This window comes from Oratosquilla oratoria, chromosome 13, assembly GCF_046742065.1.
Source record: "Oratosquilla oratoria isolate Oo_2021 chromosome 13, ASM4674206v1, whole genome shotgun sequence".
NCBI classification, from domain to species: domain Eukaryota; kingdom Metazoa; phylum Arthropoda; class Malacostraca; order Stomatopoda; family Squillidae; genus Oratosquilla; species Oratosquilla oratoria.
The window spans coordinates 27,215,624-27,223,123 of NC_134789.1; positions in this window are offsets into that span (position 1 = coordinate 27,215,624).

Sequence of the window (7,500 nt, forward strand, 5' to 3'; positions counted from 1 at the left end):
AATCGTTCAAGAGCGCTCTGAATTTCAGGATGATAAAAGGTGGATAGGGTTTGGGTAATGCCTAATTCTTCTAGTAAACTGGTAAAAAGGTCACTGGTGAAGTTTGTTACTCTGTCAGATCGGATCTCTTTGGGTAGACCCACTTGAGTGAAAAAGTTTAACAGGGTGTTTGCTATGACTCGATCATTAATTTTCTTCAGAGGAAAAGCTTCAGAGTACCTAATTACCGGACACATTACCGTGAGAATATAATGGTTTTCTTTCTTTGTCTTGGGCCATGGCCCCACACAATCGATGATTACCTTTTCAAATGATTCACCAGAGACGGGAATGGGGTTCAGAGGAGCTTGTGGAATTTTCTAGTTGGGTTTTCCCACCATCTGGCAACTATGGCAGGTCCTAACGTAATCAGTGACGATCTTCTTTAGACCAGGCCAGAACCAGTGCTCATTGATTCGATCGTATGTCTTGCAAATACCTAGGTGTCCTCCAGAACCATCCTGAGCAATATGAATGATACTGGATTGGATAGAACAAGGGATGACAATTTGGTGTCGTTCGGTCCAAGTATCGAGATTAGAACGGGAAAGGGGTTTGGTTATTCTCATTAGGATTCCCTTTTGTGTGGTCGAAACGTCAGCAATTTATTCTCATACTATTTCTTCATTTCTTTCTCCACCATCATTCAAAAATCTGTCATTATTTCATTCATACATACATACGTGCATACACACACACACACTCACACACACACACACACTCACACACACACACACATACACACACACACACACACACACACACACACACACACACACACACACACACACACACACAAATGAGAAAATGTCAGGAGAGACATTGAACATGATTTGATCAAAATACTACTTCATGGTGAAGTACACATACATATATTCTATAAAATGACTAACTGGCAACTTTCTATATTTGTAGGTCTGAGTGTAGCGGTGAACGTGGTGGAACCAGTCTGATTCGGTTTGCCGATCTGTGAACACTTGTCAAGATGCAGGGAAACATGGAGCAACGTTACGCCATCAAAAATTGTGTCAAACTTAAAAAAAAAAAAAAAAAAAAATTATGAAATGTTAAAGGAGGCCTATGGAAATGCACAGATGTTTAACAGATTTTCTGAACGGAATGAACAGGTTGAGGATGAACCCAGATCTGGAGCACCGAAAAGTGCACGCAAGGAGGAAAACATTGAGAAGGTGCAAGTCCGTCGAATATTTGTGATGACGATATCTGAAGCTGTTGGTATTAGTATTGGCACATTAAGACAGTTCTGACCGAAGATCTGAAGCTCCACAAAGTCTATACCAAGTTTGTGCCAAAGATCCTCTCCGACGACCAGAGTCAGTTTCGTGTGGAATGTTGCACTGACATTCTCGAAATGATGGAGGCTGATTCAGGTTTTCTGAATAAGGTAGTGACTTGCGACGAGAGTTGGGTGTTCACCTACGACCCTGAGAGCAAACTTCAGAGTGCTCAGTAGAAGCAGACGACCTCCCCCAGACCCAAAAAGGCAAAGATGAACAGGTCGCAAGAGAAGGCCATTGTCATTCCTTTCTTTGACTCCCAGGGACTCATTCACGTTGAATGGGTTTCTCAGGGTTAAACAGTCAATAAGGAATATTACCTTACTGTTCTGAAAAGGTTCAAGGAGAAGATGAAGAAGAAGAGGCCTCAGCAGTGGAGGAGTGTTGAGTGGTGGTTCTACCAGGACAATGCTCCATGCCACAAGTCAACGCTGGTGCCCACCTGGATGGCCGACAGGGGAATGAAAGTGGTACAACACCCACCCTACAGCCCTGACCTAGCCCCTCGCGACTTCTTCCTGTTCCCACGCATGAAAGGCAGCATCAGGGGAACCAGATTCCAGTCAACAGAGGGGCTTAAAGAGGTATCGGAGAGTTACCTGAAGGGACTACTGAAAAAGGACTTTGACGAGGTCTTCCTGGATTGGGAGAGACGCATGCAGAAGTGTGTAGATGCGAGAGGCAATTGTTTTGAAGGAGACAAAGTTTTGTTGTAAGCTTATGAAAATAAATAATGTCTCTCCTGACATTTTCTCATTACTTATTGAGCAAGGGAGTGTGTATATATATATATATATATATATATATATATATATATATATATATATATATATATATATATATATATATATATATATATGGTGTCCCTAAATTTTTTACATCATTTAAGTTTTCCTTATAGAAGTGACTCTTTTGTCAAGAAAAACGAAACTTGATAAAATTGTGAACGTAACCAAAATTTATTCTACAAATTTCCAAAATTTCTTTAAATGATGTTACGATGTTATTACGAATGTTTAATGTGTTGGCCGTCCGTGGCGTAGCACGCATGAAGTTGGGAGTCGAGTCCCCGCCACACTCGCTGCAGCATGTCTTGTGCAATGATCTTCAAAGATTCAGTGATTCCTTGGTTTCCTCTACATATAAGGACATGGATCAGTCATTTCACATAACCCCATTGAAATAAATCACCCGGCGTTAAGTTAGGTGAGCCTGGAGGCCATTTCAATAGCACGTTGTCTTCTTCAAAAGCATGTCTAATCCATCTTCCTGACAGATTCTCTTTGATATATGCTCGTAATCTGAGTTTCCAGTGTGGTGGTGCCCCATCTTGCGCAACGATTTTCAAAGTCTCAGTGATTCCCTGATTTCCTCTACATATGTAGGAAGTGATAGGACATGGATCAGTTCTTTCACATAACCCCATTGAAAGAAATCACACGGCGTTAAGTTAGGTGAGCCTGGAGCCCACTTCAATAGCACGTTGTCTCCATCAACAGCATGTCTAATACATCTTCCTGACAGATTTTCTTTGAGATATGCTCGAAGTCTGAGTTTCCAGTGTGGTGGTGCCCCATCTTGTGAAAAAAAAATATTGGTCATATTTATTTGCCTAAAGTTCGTCAAGTAGCCAGTTCTGAAGTCGTCGTCGGTCACGTTTTCCTCGAAGAAAAATGGGACATGTACACGGTTCTTTGAGATCGTGCTGAACGCATTCACTTTTGGTGAGTCCCTTACATGTTCAAATGAGGTATGTGGATTTTCTTCGACCCAAATAAAAAAATATTGTTCGTTCATTTGGCCACTCGTACGAAATGTAGCCTCATCACTAAAAACAAGACGACTTTCTAAGTTGTCATCTTCGAGTTTCTCTTGTACACCTTTACGGAACATTTTACGATCTTGCACAAGCTGGAGTTAGTAGGGGGTCAGTCCCAAGTGTTTTTTTTGTTTTGTTTTTTATGACACGCCAAACAGTTGATTTAGGGATCCAGGATTCCAGGTTTGCTCTTCGCACAGATCTCCCTGGACTCCGACTGAACGTTTCTCGAGCTTGGTTCACCATATCTTCTAAAACTGCTGGCCGTCCAGATCCTTTTCGTTCGACATAGATACCCTTTCTCTTGAAACCTCTTGTACCACATCCCTGTGGGCACTTGTTCATGAAATGTTGTAACAAATGCACTTTGCGTATTTACATTTAGCTGATTTCGGGCGCACTTCAATACACAAAACGTCTTTTCTGTTGCAGTAAACTGTATATCTAATCCTGAAAAAGGAAACTTACGAAAGATTAGTACTTTAAAAATGTATTGAATTGTATACATACTACTAAATTCTGAGACATGAATGATAACCGCTCATGATATTAGGTAATGTAATTATGTAGATTTTGGGGGACTCCATATATATATATATATATATATATATATATATATATATATATATATATATATACATATATATATATATATATATATATATATATATATTTCTTTTTCTTTTTTCCTATGTGATGAAAGATGAGGAGTTGTGGATATTGTAGCCCCGCCGTCTGAGTGTTCTTGTGGCTTAATCGTGCAATACTTGAGCAGCACATCTTCCCACGCGTTGGACATATCCACTGGGGATTTGTTGTAGCAGGGACTTCTCTATTAGCTTGTCACAGTTGTCTTTTTAGAACACGTTGAGTTGTGCGGTCCACTTCCATGACAGCAACCCCTTGCTCTTTATGTGGTCCGGTTATTAGCAAGGCTCTCAAGGTTAGAGAGTGTTATTATGTATTTCTTTAACGTTAATTTTATTTAATCCTTATTCATCTTTTTAGGACCACCAAGTCTTCGGTGGCTGTTTTGTAATTGTCCATACAGGGTTTTTCTTGGCAGTTATTCTTCTGGCATGCGGATAACATGCCCAAGCCAGCAAAACTGCCGTTTGACAATCATGGCCTCAATGTTTGCGCTTTTTGCACATTTCAAGGATCTGGGTGTGTGACAATTGATCCTTCCATATAAGGCCTAGGATCTTTTGGGGACACAAGATGTGAAAGTGCTCCAGTTGTGCTAGGCGACATCGGTAAGTGGTCCAAGTCTCAGCACCATACAGCAATGTGGAGATGCATACTGTTTCATAAACTTGGATTTTACTTGTTAATTTTAGGTTTGTTGTTAAAAACTTGGACCCTAGTGTGCCAAAAGATCATGATGCTTTGTTGATTTTGTCGATGACATCATTGTCAATTTTGGTGGTAGAAGAAACAATGCTGCCAAGGTATTAATAAAAGGGAACAGTCTGAAACTCAGCTCCATTGATATTAAAGAAGGGTATGTTTTGATTTTTATTGGATAAATGTGTTACAATTTCATTTTCGCGTGTATTTATTTGGAGTCCAAATGCTTGGTAGATGGAGCATAACAAATCCAAAATGCGTTGCTGTCCGAACTACAAGGGCGGCATCATCTGCATACTATAGGTCTACTACCTGTTGTGTGGTTATTTTGGTGTGCACATGGAGTCTTCGGATGTTAAATAGACTCCCGTCCAGTCAGTATTCTATGTGAACCCCGTATTCCTCTGTAAGCATAATCTGCAGGAGCTTCATGACTATAAATATGAAAAGGTAGAAAGGCATTGGGACTAAGACCTCCCCCTGCTTTATCGCCTCTTCTACAGAAGAAAAAAAATCCTGCCGATAATACTAATTTTTCCTTCCATGACAGAGTAAAAAATGTTGGATTATCTTGAGGAACTTCCCTGGTACTCTATATTTCAGGAGGAATTTCCAGTGGAGCTCCCGGGGTACTGTGTAAAAAATCTTGGTTAGATCCACAAAGACTATAAAAGGGTATTTGTTCTGTTCGAGACACTTCTCCAGGATTTGTCTTAAAGAAAAAAACATGTCAATGGTTCCTCTCTCCATCCGGAAACCACACTAGGACTAAGGCAGTACCACCACGGATACATAATTTGCCAAGCGGGAGAGCATGATTCTGGCTAGTACTTATATATATATATATACATATATATATATATATATATATATATATATATATATATATATATAATATAATATATATATATATAATATATATAATATATATATATATATGTATATATATATATATATATATATATAAACACATTTTAATAACCACAATGCACTTTAATTCTAAGCCATCAAAGGCCGACATGCAGAAATTGAAATATTGTTCTGCCAAGGACTCGAACCCGGCATCCTCATGACAAGTGCAGCAGTGACTTACCAACTAGGCTATCAAGAGAGATTATATCTCTCTTGATAGCCTAGTTTCAATTGATGCATATCGGCCTTTGATGGCTTAGAATTAAAGTGCATTGTGATTGTTAAAATGGATCTCTAATCACTGGGACCCAGTCAGTGTTGTACATATATATATATATATATATATATATATATATATATATATATATATATATATATATATATATATACACTGTATGTCAATACATTGGTGTCGTACTCAGAAGTGTCATGGTCTCGAATTCTCTTGGCTATGAGTTCGTATCCCGCAATTCTTTCAAACATGACGTCCTTGGCCGCAGCTATCCACCCCCTGACGTAGGCTCCTCACCTCCACCTTTTCTTCTTTAAATTTATATGAATTACAAAGGATTACAAAGGCGGAGCGTGCCTACAGGAGACCTTTTGGTCCATATCTAGGTCGGATGCGAAAACAAATCATAATATTAATAAATGAATAAATAAAAACTATAATAATGTAAATAGCAAGTAAAATACATAAATAAATGCATAGGTATAATTAAATAATAAACAAACAGGTAAATAATAAATAATAATAAATTGACATATAACTAATGATAAATGAGAATCAAACAGACAAAGATAACAAAACAAAAACAAATAATATGAAATAAATGATAATCATTACAGCATCTTGCTTAGGTGTTTATCTAATTGATTCTTAAAGCTTCGAACTGAACTATATTGCACTGCCTCTACAGGAAGTTTATTCCATTCATTAACTACATGGTTGGCGAAGTTGTTTCTATCCATTTTCAAATTGAATCCATTTCCGGACAGTTTGAGACCATTGTTTCTTGTCTGATTCTCATTCAATGTAAAATTTTTGTCACTTTTGATGTTCTCAGTTCCCTTTAGAATTTTAAAGACCTGTATCAAGTCACCTCTGATTCTACGCTTTTTTAGAGAAACAGATTCATATGTTTTGGTCGATTTTCGTATGATTTATTTTTTATATTTGGAATCAATTTTATGGCTCACTGTTGTACTTTTTCTAGTTTGTCAATGTCTTTAATGAGATTCGGTGACCATATGGAAACAGCATATTCCAAGTGTGGACGAACTAACGATTTATATAGCTTGTTAATGAGTGATGGACTTTAGTAGCGAATGTGAATGAAGCAAATGTGAATGAAATGAGACCAAAGAGGAAGTGATGATTATGAATAAGCCACTTATGATATTAGAGGTGGAAGGGAAATAATATGTAGATGTTACAAATGTTAAACATGTTGGGCAATGACACAGAAGGAAAGAACATGGTTAAGCTTAACCAGTGCGAAGAATATGGCTATTATTTCAAAGAGAGTATTCATTTTAATACATGACATAATTTTTTAACCATTTGACAGGAGAAAATTACATAATGAGACCCATCATTTATTACACTAGACAACTGTCAAAGGGAATATAAGCTGGCATAGATATAAGTTTCTGCAATATTACTTAGCTGAATAGATTGAAAGAGCATGGTGCCTGCAATTGATTAACTACTAAGGGCTAAGCCGTAATGGAAAGGTTAAGATGATAGAATATATAAAAAGAAGACGAATTCGAGAAGAAAGATCATATGAGAACGGTGAAATTGGCATTAGACGAGATTTGAAAGACTTAATAAAAGTATCATCAAAATTATAATTATGAACGCTCGACGAACACCTGGTGGAGATGATACAGCCGGAGCTGACGTGCAAGCACTGTAAAGCAGACCACAAGTTAAAGGGTCTATCTTACTGATCCACTCTCCTGCATGCTTTCTCTCTTTCACTCTCGACATTCTTCCCTGACCTCTTGTGACCTTGTCTGACCTATCTTATAAGGATCGCTCTCCCTTATATAATCCGCATCACTCCACCTTACTCT